Source organism: Dysidea avara, chromosome 9 (assembly GCF_963678975.1).
Source record: "Dysidea avara chromosome 9, odDysAvar1.4, whole genome shotgun sequence".
NCBI classification, from domain to species: domain Eukaryota; kingdom Metazoa; phylum Porifera; class Demospongiae; order Dictyoceratida; family Dysideidae; genus Dysidea; species Dysidea avara.
This window is the reverse complement of record NC_089280.1, coordinates 22,836,835-22,848,140: the sequence shown is the minus strand read 5'-3', so window position 1 is coordinate 22,848,140 and position 11,306 is coordinate 22,836,835.

Sequence of the window (11,306 nt, the reverse complement as noted above, 5' to 3'; positions counted from 1 at the left end):
TCAAACAGTACAGTAGCACTGTTTAAATAGGGATCCCCTAAAATATGTGCACCACCTAAAATTCTGCCTTTATAGTAAAGATCATCCTAGAAACATCTTACACTACAAAAATCATCCTTTATGGAATAACATCTAACATCAAATACAGCATTTAAAACAAGAAAACACTTAACGGTGGCCAGATATAGAATTAGCCTTCTCACAGGTCCTTGTGGGGTAGCGTTTAATTTTAAAAAACTCCTGTCTATCATCAATCCGGCTGGTCGTCATCTTCATGCTATGAAGCCACATCTCCGTGTTAATTTTCTGTATTAACACTTTCCTTGAGCAGCATATTTAGATGCCACAAAAATATTTAAAGCACTTACACAACTGTAAAAGATACTGGAGATGCCTGTAACTTCACAATAGGTTTGAGACCATGCCCATTAATGATCTTGGTTCATTAATGATCTTGGTTAACAATCAAATGTGGAGACCACACCTCTTAACAATCTATTTACTGAAAGACAATGACCACACCTCTATTGGTTTAGCTGTATTAATAATAATAGCACAGTGACAATAAGGAATAGTGGCCATGCCTCAGTTGAGACTGACTTGAGACACTCTAATACATGCAGCAGTCACCCTAATAGAACAGTACACGTGAATAGCTGTATGCTATAACAAAAAAAACTGAACTAACTTAAAATGAAGTAAGGATCCAAGCGATGAAAAGTAGTGAAACAAGAGATGAATAATAGTATTATTTGTACAGCATAGCTTGGTGGGAAAATCCCTACTTTGGCATTCAACAAATCATTATAACATGCAATGCCAATGTATGTTTTCTCACAGAGCTATGCTGTAATACCAGCATTGATCTCTTGTTTATGACTTGCATCCCTACTCCCAGTTTTAAATTGTTTAAATATATTATTTTACTGTAGTTGCACCTTTAAACAGTACGATAGTACCATTTAAGTAGGGATCCCCCCAAAGTGATGTACAATGTCTAAAACATCACCTTTAACATCAAATACAGCACTAAAAACAAGAAAACACACCTGTGGCCGGATATATATATTTTTTTAATTACCGAAACTCGATTTTTGCCAGCAGCCAGCCTGCCTACCTGACCACAGTCACAAGGCTGGAAGCCAAACAAAGCAGTGCACAGCCACCATTTTACACCACAATAACAAACTCTAGTGTTGCACCAATAATTGGATCGGTTATCGGAAAAACTATATATCGGCTGTGTTTTTTGCATATTGGTATTGAATCAGCACCAAGATGAAAAAAAGTAACAGATACAGATATATGTACATATTTAGAAATACATGCTCATGTACACCAAATGACGTTTACAAATGCATTGAGTTGCATTTTCCTGTACAATAATGTTGTTATTACTGCTTCAGTGTACTGTCAGCTGTTGTAGTAATACTGACACTGTAAACAAGCTAAATTGGTCCTTCACAATCAAATTTCAGCTACAAAATGCTGTGTTACATCGGATTGGCTACATTTATCGGCTTGAAAATATTAACCAATATAGGTTATCGGAATATTGGCAAAATCTCATATCGGTGCAACACTACAGTAGTGGCATGTGTCTTTTGGGGTTGTGACAAGTGTGTGCCCTCTGTGCCTTGTTAAACCAGGCGCATACCCACAGCCGGCAGAAGGCTGGCTGTGGGTGCTCACCTGGTTTACTGGAATTGTTTTCGTAAAAACGTGTTTGTGTGTACCAACCTACCTATGTTTGTTTGTCCGTACGCACGCACGAGCAATAACATTAAAAAATGGTAAGAAGCAGCCAGGATGTAAAAATTGAATTAAATCTGTATTAAGTTTCCACTTTGCTCTGAGGTGGAGGTCTGAAAAACAGGTATGGTGACTCTTCATATACTTCTTGAACGGTCTTCCCTTAGGCTACTAGAGGTAGCGTATCCTTCGACTTAAAAGGAGGGCATTATCCGTACTTACGCGAACAAAAATGAAAGGCAGCCTCGAGGCTTTCTCTAAACAATTCGCACACGAAATGATAGACACACTATAAAACAGTTGAGAAGATATTTCTGTTCACAATTTAACATGGTTTATTATAGTTACGCTTCCTTAGCAGTGCATAGCAATGTAATTACTGAATTAAAAATAATTCTGAAATATGCTAAATTACAGTATTAAAAATCTAATTATGTAGTTGAAAACAATAGCATGAATATTAGAATGGGATAGTATTAACTGCATGGGCGCCTGGTTTTTAGAAGTATTGTAGCATAACATCAACTTGTCTTTCTTACTTTCAATCAGGCTTTAAATAAATTTGACATCTAAATATGCTACTCAAGAAAAGTGTTAATTAACACTTTAATATGGTTTCATTGCATGAAGAATGATGAAGACCAGCACTTATGCTAGGTCACTCACAATAGGTTCAAGACACACCTCTTAACAATCTATTTACTCAGGCATTTTGTTGTCTGTTTTCAGGATGTCTTGAGCAGTGTAAATCAACCTCTTGATCAATTGATTCAATTTTGATCCTGGTTGCAAATAGCTCTATGGGTAGTGACTACCCTTTGTTTCAATTATCCCATCATAAGGAGGGACTTAAAAGGCTCCAAGGTATTTGGAAGAGCATAACATCACTTCAATGGGGAGCTGTTTCAAATTTCTCAAAAACACAATCACTTTATCAATCTATTACTTCTTATGCTATTTCAAACTTCTGCCCCAGCACTTCTGTTTGAGATAAGTGCCTTTAGTGTATGCTAAATACCCACTGGAGGTTTTTTAGTAGGGTTGGCAACTCGAGGGCGCGATTTGGTCACCGAGGCATGGCATTAATTAGTTGCCCGCCGAGGTGCCAAACCAAGCACGAGGGTTTCAACCTACTATAAAACGACAGTGGGTATCTAACCTATTTAGAAAGCAGCTCGTTACCAGCACTAATAAAAGAAGCATAGAGGTAAGGTCCTTTACATGTGTTTGCGTGTGCCACCAGCTTAGTGTTGTTTTAGCAGCTGTTTAGTTCCAAGGCTTGTTTACTAGCTAATACAAGCTGGCCACGAAGTGAAAAGCTTTATTCCAACTGGCCACGAAGCGACAAGCTTTATTACAACTGGCCATGAAGCGACAAGCTTTATTACAACTGGCCATGAAGCGACAAGTCAAGCTTTATTCCAACTGGCCACAAAGCGACAAGCTTTATTACAATTGGCCACGAAGTGACAAGCTTTATTACAACTGGCCACAAAGCGACAAGCTTTATTACAACTGGCCACGAAGCGACAAGCTTTATTACAACTGGCCACAAAGCGACAAGCTTTATTACAACTGGCCACGAAGCGACAAACTTTATAACAACTGGCCACAAAGCGACAAGCTGTATTACAACTGGCCACAAAGCGACAAAAGTTACAAACAGGTGCAATAGCACAGCTGAAGTGTGTTGATGGTCTAATGGCAACAGTGCTGACAAGCAGATGAACGCAAATATGCTTGCTGCAAATATGCTTACTGTAAACTCGGCAACAACAGTAGTTTCACTGATGGCTAGCTAGTTGTGAATGTGGAATATGCTGGTATGGCTGATGAAGGTAAAAACCCAAATCTCAACTAACCATACAACCACTAATTAAATCAGTGACACAGAAAACTCTTTGAAGTGTTGTTGAATTTACCATAACAGTATCACGTGACAACAGGTCTCTAAATGAAACTTAGAGCCCTAACCTCAGGTCTCTAAGTGGTATTAATAACCTCATTAACTGTGTCAACATCAAAGAGAATTATTCATGCTGCTTTCTAAACACAATTAAGACTAAAATGAGTACTGGCTAGGCACTGTGTACTTGGATAGTAAAATTAGTACTTGAGTACTCGTTAAGATCAGCTGCCATTATGTATTTGTCATCAGGAATGACATCATGAAGGCTGTAATGATGTTAATTGATATACAGTGGGACCTGTCTAAAGCGGTCACCTTCAGGCCAGAAATATTTGGCCTTTATAGAGAGGTGGCTGCCTAACTCAATATGCTCCATAAAGCAACCATAGGCCATAAACTGAGGTTTGGCCTTTATACAAAGGTTCCAGGGACTTATAAACTCAGGTTTAGCTATAAAAATACATTTAGCTACACTCCAGTACATCACTTACTTACAGCATACAAATTAGCAGAAAAGAGCCTGACGCTACTCTGAGTTTGGAGACAGCAATTGAGCTGATTATGATCCCTGGCCACAAAGTCTGTGAGTAAAAACAGGGACTTCCTTAAAGATGGTGAACTGTTAACTACACAATTGCAAATCCAAGAATCAAGATAGTAAGGTGAGTTTTAATTAGAATCACACGAAGAGGCAAAGCCATGGAGTGGCTATGAGCTTTTCTATACTGTGAGTTTATAACTTTTCCGTATTATAGAAGTATAAAGTAGTGCAGCTAGTTTACTCACCGTAATGGCGGACGTAGCTGGCCGTTTTGTGAGAGGCCTTTTGTGTAGCGAAGTGCTGTTTGGGACTGCTAAAGCTGGCTGTTATACGTGTTATAGAGGTGACCGCTTAATGCAAACTATTTCTGTACAAACTGATTCGGGACCGTAGTCACGTGGCTGCTATGTTGAGGTGACCGCCCAACTCAGGTGACCGTTAAGGAAGGTTCCACTGTAATTTTATGCGTGTTGTTTAACAGGAATCACTAACAACAGTAGTTTAATATAGTGTGTGTATCACTGTTGTTACTTGTCAACTGCTTAAGCTACACGGTAAAACGTGACACAAAAATATGACTACAAGTACGGCACCGCTCAAACACAATGTTGCCTTATGAGAGTGTGAGTGATTAAAAACTAGCTAATTAAAGGATGTGACACCTGTTTTGCTCACGAGTATTTATCTCAAACGAAATGAGAAGGATAGTCATGAGCAAAACATTAGCAAGTGTATTCATCACTCGCACTCTTGCGAGATGATGTTGCGTTTGAGTGGTACCGTAGCTGGTATTTGTGAGTACTCGATCATAAACTAGAGAGTCCTACTTCATTTTTTAATTTTTAATATACAGTGGAACCTTCCTTAACGGTCACCTGAGTTGGGCGGTCACCTCAACATAGCAGCCACGTGACTATGGTCCCGACCAATTCCCAATCAGTTTGTACAGAAATATAATTTGCATTAAGTGGTCACCTCTATAACACGTATAACAGCCAGCTTTAGCAGTCCCAAACAGCACTTCGCTACACAAAAGGCCTCTCACAAAGCGACCAGCTACAGCCATTATGGTGAGTAAACTAGCTGCACTACTTTATACTTCTATAATACGGAAAAGTTATAAACTCACAGTATAGAAAAGCTCATGGCCACTCCATGGCTTTGCCTCTTCATGTGATTCTAATTAAAGCTCACCTTACTATCTTGATTCTTGGATTTGCAATTGTGTAGTTAACAGTTCACCATCTTTAAGGAAGTCCCTGTTTTTACTCACAGACTTTGTAGCCAGGGATCATAATCAGCTCAATTGCTGTCTCCAAACTCAGAGTAGCTTCAGGCTCTTTTCTGCTAATTTGTATGCTATGTAAGTATAAACGATGTACTGGAGTGTAGCTAAATGCATTTTTATAGCTACACCTGAGTATATAAGTCCCTGGAACCTTGTATAAAGGCCAAACCTCAGTTTATGGCCTATGGTTGCTTTATGGAGCATATTGAGTTAGGCAGCCACCTCTCTATAAAGGCCAAATATTTCTGGCCTGAAAGTGACCGCTTTAGACAGGTTTCACTGTACTAGTATATAGTAGTTGCCCTTAAATAACAGCAGTGTTTTGCTTCAAAAAAACAACAAATAATCACCTCCACCTTAAGGAATTTTTCCCACCTTAAATATAGTGACAACTATTTTTCCTGGTGGTTACAGCTTTTAGCCATGAATAAAAAAGCTGAAATAGTACTAAGAACTTTTAGTCAAAAATTCAAAATAGTTTTTGGCATAATTGTACATTTAACTTTTGACAATCAACAATGCTCTAGTAATGATAATCTGGCCATGTGGATTGTATAGTCTCAATAATGCTTCATATACATAACATAACGGTGTCTCATACCATTTAACATTTCTTCAATCTTGGAAGCCACAACAAACAGTTCAACACCAGGTGACCTCAAAGCATCTATTAACTGGTTCCAGGTTGCATAGGGTTGTTTTTGAAGCCACACACGCAGCATCTCACCACAACAATCACCAACATTTCCACCTTTGTTAGATTGTATTTCATCTAATTTGCTTTCATCTTCTGGGTCAAACAGTTCCAAACCAATGTCGTACCATTTATCGGCAAATAATGATTTGACATTCTTTAAATACTTGCGGGCAGGTCTTCCAGATCCTGTCATAATTATAGGTAATGTAGTAATGTCACATCATAATGAGACTTCACATGATACACATTCACCAGAATATATATAAGTGTGTCATACAGCCAAGGAAGCGGTGTGCCACATCATGGGTATATTGACAGGAAGACAGAAAATGGTAATTTCACACATGCATAGCTCCATGATTACTTCTCCAAAGCACACCATTTTTGCATTATAGCTGTCCGCCAAGTAGGGTAGGCTGCACAGAAAATTTGATTAAATTTGCACCTGCCATTTGCAAGATATGAATGTTCAAAAATTTAGATTTTTCTTTGTTTTATTAGTCTTCTTAAGCCATAGGGGGTCTATAGCTGTAGGAGGTCTATAAGGGGCAAATTCTTTTCACACGTTTTACAAAAATTGTTATAATATGCAAACGTGTAACTTGGTTGCCTTGAACTTCGGTGCAAAGAATATAACGAGTTTGGGTGATGAATCCCCTACAAGTCCCCACCCGCTTCCCGGACCTGGGGTAGGTGGGGCGTGACATTGATGGGTGCATTACAGAGTGATCTAGCGCCCAATAGCTGGACGCAAAGGAAGTGTTCAAGACACGAGTCCAAACAAACGCAAAACAACACTATTAATGTTGTGACCCATACGCGTATTTGTCCTATACGCGTATGGGATATCCCATACGAGTATACCTATACGGGCTTCCTGTACGCGTATGGGGTATCCCGTACGCGCATGGGTCACTAGCTTAAATCGATCTATTAGCTAAATCTTCCATCCAAGGAGGTGATAAAAATTCATTTTAAAACCTTCTGGTTGACCAACTAGCTAGCCTAGGCTAGCTAACTAGCGGCTTTTCAAGTCCTGACAGTATCATGCAGTGGCAGGTTTAACTTTACTTTTGATTTTATAGCTATTAAGTGATCGAGATACTCTAATAGAACAGTCAGGCTACAACTTAGTACAACTCTCGCCCTACATGCAGTTGGTTTATTTTACAGTTATTAAAACTTCACAGCATAAAAGCTGGAGGTCTACAGGACTCGACGGTCCTGTAGCCTGAAAACAAATTGCAGCTTTGCACACAGTGTTTGCAAGAGTGAATTACAAGTAAATTGTAGAGTCACTGATCAGAGTTAATTGTGTTAAAAGTGTGGAAATTAGTTAAAACTGGAATGGCTGATCATCAATAACAGGAATACACAGTATGAAAGTTGCAAGATTAAGAATTCTTCCTGGAGATAGTTTATAAATGTTGCTTATTGTTGATGTACTAAAGAGATGTGTTGATTACAGGTAGATGACAGGGCCAGATTTAGGGAGGGGGTAGCCCTTTCCTTTTTAAGTTAGTCGTACTTGGCCAATAAAACCCTAAATCCTCCTAGTGTATCAAAAGCAAGCTTATTTGAGGAACTATGTACATCACTATCAACACAAATGATGTCTATGTAATTATACCTATTGTTCAAGTCTGTTCCAGGAGAGTATACGCAGCTTCTTTTTCCTCAAGAGTTCCTCAGGAAAAGGTTTTGGTTGTGGGTTGCATCGCTATAGTTACAGAAGTTTAAATTGTGGGTTTTGTTTTAACCAGTATTTTCTTCTATGGCTATAAGAGGTGATAAAGTATGGTTTGATTCAAAGTGTTAGTTGGTTTAACTGGTTATAGTCAGTATATAGCTCCCAACTCAGCCATTTAGCAAAACTGTAGTCTTGGTAATTGACAGTCTGATAAGGTAGCTATAGCTATAGCATATTCACTCACTTCTGTCTACGAATGTTAAATTTGTATCTGATTCAGTTACTTTCTGATATGACCCCATGCTGTGGATTATGCATGGTGCTGGCATTTGTAGCTACGTAGCTAGATCAGTCTTCATAACCTGGCAGATCTAGTTGACTCATAATCACAACAGCAAATTAATTCAGAAAGTTCATCATCATAAATGCAAGTATAGCTGTATACACCTTGCTAAGGATGACTAATAGCTACTAGTATACTGACTGCCTTAAATTCAGCCATTATTTCAAACAGCTATATGGATACTAGATGAATCTTATCACTTGGTCTCTGCATTAAAATACCCCTTATATATATATAAGTGCTATCCCTGTGAGAAGGCTTGGTATCATCTAATGTCTGGCTGTCCCTGACTGGCTTAGCCCTCCCCCCCTTTCAAAAAATCCTAGATCTACCCTGAGATGGTTCCACAGTCTGACAATTCCGCTGAAATAGAAGTGCTGATGTATGGAAGGTGAATTGGAAGAACTACAGTAACTTGCAAGAATTTCCAGATCTTGTATACCTGTACCTTACAGCTATTTTCATTAGCTTACTACTAATGAATGTTAATGATCAGATAGCTGTTTAGGGAACTTTACTGAAATATTAGTCATTGAGTTCATAATGTGTAGTATGTGTACATTAGTGGTAGCAATTGTAGCTGCTCAAGTCGAGTTTTTAAAATCATAGATAAAAGATTTAATATGAATTTCATTGCCTTGCATTGAATGCATTCCAATGTGAGTATATGTCCTTAATTAACTGTGGACTCCATGTAGTTGAGAACAATAGAGCAACTGAGATCTGACTAAGAAAACATATAATTGTTTTTCACTAGGATAGTGTTTGTCCCTAAAAGTACGATGGAGAAGTCCCAAGGTTGTTAGACTTTTCCTGCAATGATTTCATAGCTATAGTGCCCTGACCATTGCAGATTGTCAGTAAAAGTAATACTGAGGTCTTCTTTGTGCAATGTTTTGTTTGGAGAGTTGAAGCTCTTGGCCTAGAATTGTACGTGAATAGCTAAACTCAGCTTCATTGTAAAGAATATTAGTGTTGCAGCTCCAGAGTGAGATGATGTTAAGTCCTTAGTTTATATGAATTGATAATCTGCAGTCATTTAGTATCATCAGCAAACAGAAAAGGGATTGAAGAGTGAATACTCTCTGAAAAATCATTGATAATAATGGTGGCCCCTCGGATACTACCTTGTGGTACTCCTGGGAGAACATTGCACAGCATTTTGACACACTGAGATTGGTACTTTAAGTAAGATTTGAGCCATTGCCACAGATTAGTTAAGTGCTCAGTAGTTAAGGTAGCCTAAAATCTTTTAGAATCTCAAAACTTTCTAACTATCACAATTTTCTAGCTGGGTTTCCTCAGAACTTTTATTTGTTTCCATTATTATTTCAGAAACCCCTTACAAAAATCCTAGATCAGCCACTGAGTTTGCAACATCTATTTTAGTTTTAAGGCATCTCAATTTTTTTTGCAACAATTAATATTTCAGTTTCTGGAAACCTCACAATCGCCCCTGACAGGGTCAGTATAACTAATACTGTATACACGTGCCATCTTTAAATCACATGTGGCTGGGGTGAGCTGGCAGGGGCAGAGGAAGTAGTTGATATGAGGGGGGGCTGGGCTGACCCAGACTTATCTCTGGTTTGGTAAGGTGAGACCAAAAAAAAAAAGGTCAACCAACTGACAATAGCTTTCCACTTCACCAGCTACTCATTTATAGCTGATAAACTACATAAAAATCCTTACGTAGCTCGCTACATACTCATTGCTTTATTAGAGCGACTGCATGCTCTATTAGAGAGTATCTCGATCTTTATCACGGTTTTCAGCCCCACTCCAAGAAGGATAATTTCGGTGTGATATCATTCTGAGGGGGGCTAAGCCCCCCCTTAGCAGACCGAGGGGGGCTTCAGCCCCCTTACCCCCTCCCTTTCCGCCGCCTATGCGAGCTGGGGATGGCAGTCCATCAAGCCCAGGTAGCTAAGGCCAATGAAACTTGATCACCAGTTTCTCGCTCAGATTTTTGAAAATTTGATGCGGGCGGGCGGTTATTATTCATTATTCATTATTTTCCAAAAGCACAACACACATCCCAAACATGAAGATTTCTGCCAAAAAACAGTGAGATCTACATTGATTACTCTTGCATTAAATAGCTAAAGTATGTTACTAATCTATAACAAGTGATTTTTCCATTAGAGTATAGCTGACTGCTCTATTAGAGTAAAAGTGATTGCTCTATTAGAGTATTTCAATCTGAAATACCAATAATGAAATTCCATGCGGGTGTATCAAAGGCATGCGGGCGATGACGCGAAACTGCTAATCAAATTTCATAGGCCTAAAATAGAGAGGAGAGCTGTCCCATACGCGTATGGGATGCCCCATACGCGTACGGGGCAAAATACGCGTACGGTTCATAACATTAATATTAAGTCTTACTTTCCTGAGGTATAGTTTTGGACATTCTCTACTCGTCTCTACTTCAATGGCCTCCTTGCAATGATCACATGCACCGCGCTTAATAATTGCAGAATCATAATTATGCTTACTAATAAATTTTGCGAGTGCATTCCTAGTAAGGCCATAAAAGTTTATCCAATCTGTATTTTTCTAGCTAGCAAAACTGCTATAGCTACTTTTCCGGCGCCTCCTGCCGTAGCTATATACCACTACTGAGATTAAACATGAAACCTTCCACTGATCATCATAGATTCTCTACCCAATGTACTTTTCCCACCCCCACAAAAAAGAGAAGTAGTGGTCTGGCTACACGAGACTACCCATCTATGCCATCATGCATGGTCGAAGCAGTTAGCCATGGTATAAAATCACAGATTTTGCATTAGATAGATAGATATGCATGCATAGCTATGCTCAGCTTTGTGTATAATGCACATGTGGTCTGCCATGCATGTTTATGGTAAAGTGCTGGACAAAAGGGTTATATGCACCCTACTATATGTACAAGGAGCTGTTATTACATACTAGTAGGACACCATAAGATACATACATTTTATATATACACTTGTGGTATACAAATGACCTTACATGGTGTTATTTATGTGTTTTGAGATCAACACTATAGCTACACATACAGTAACGCCAAGAATACTGGGGATACTTTGACATTGTGATAT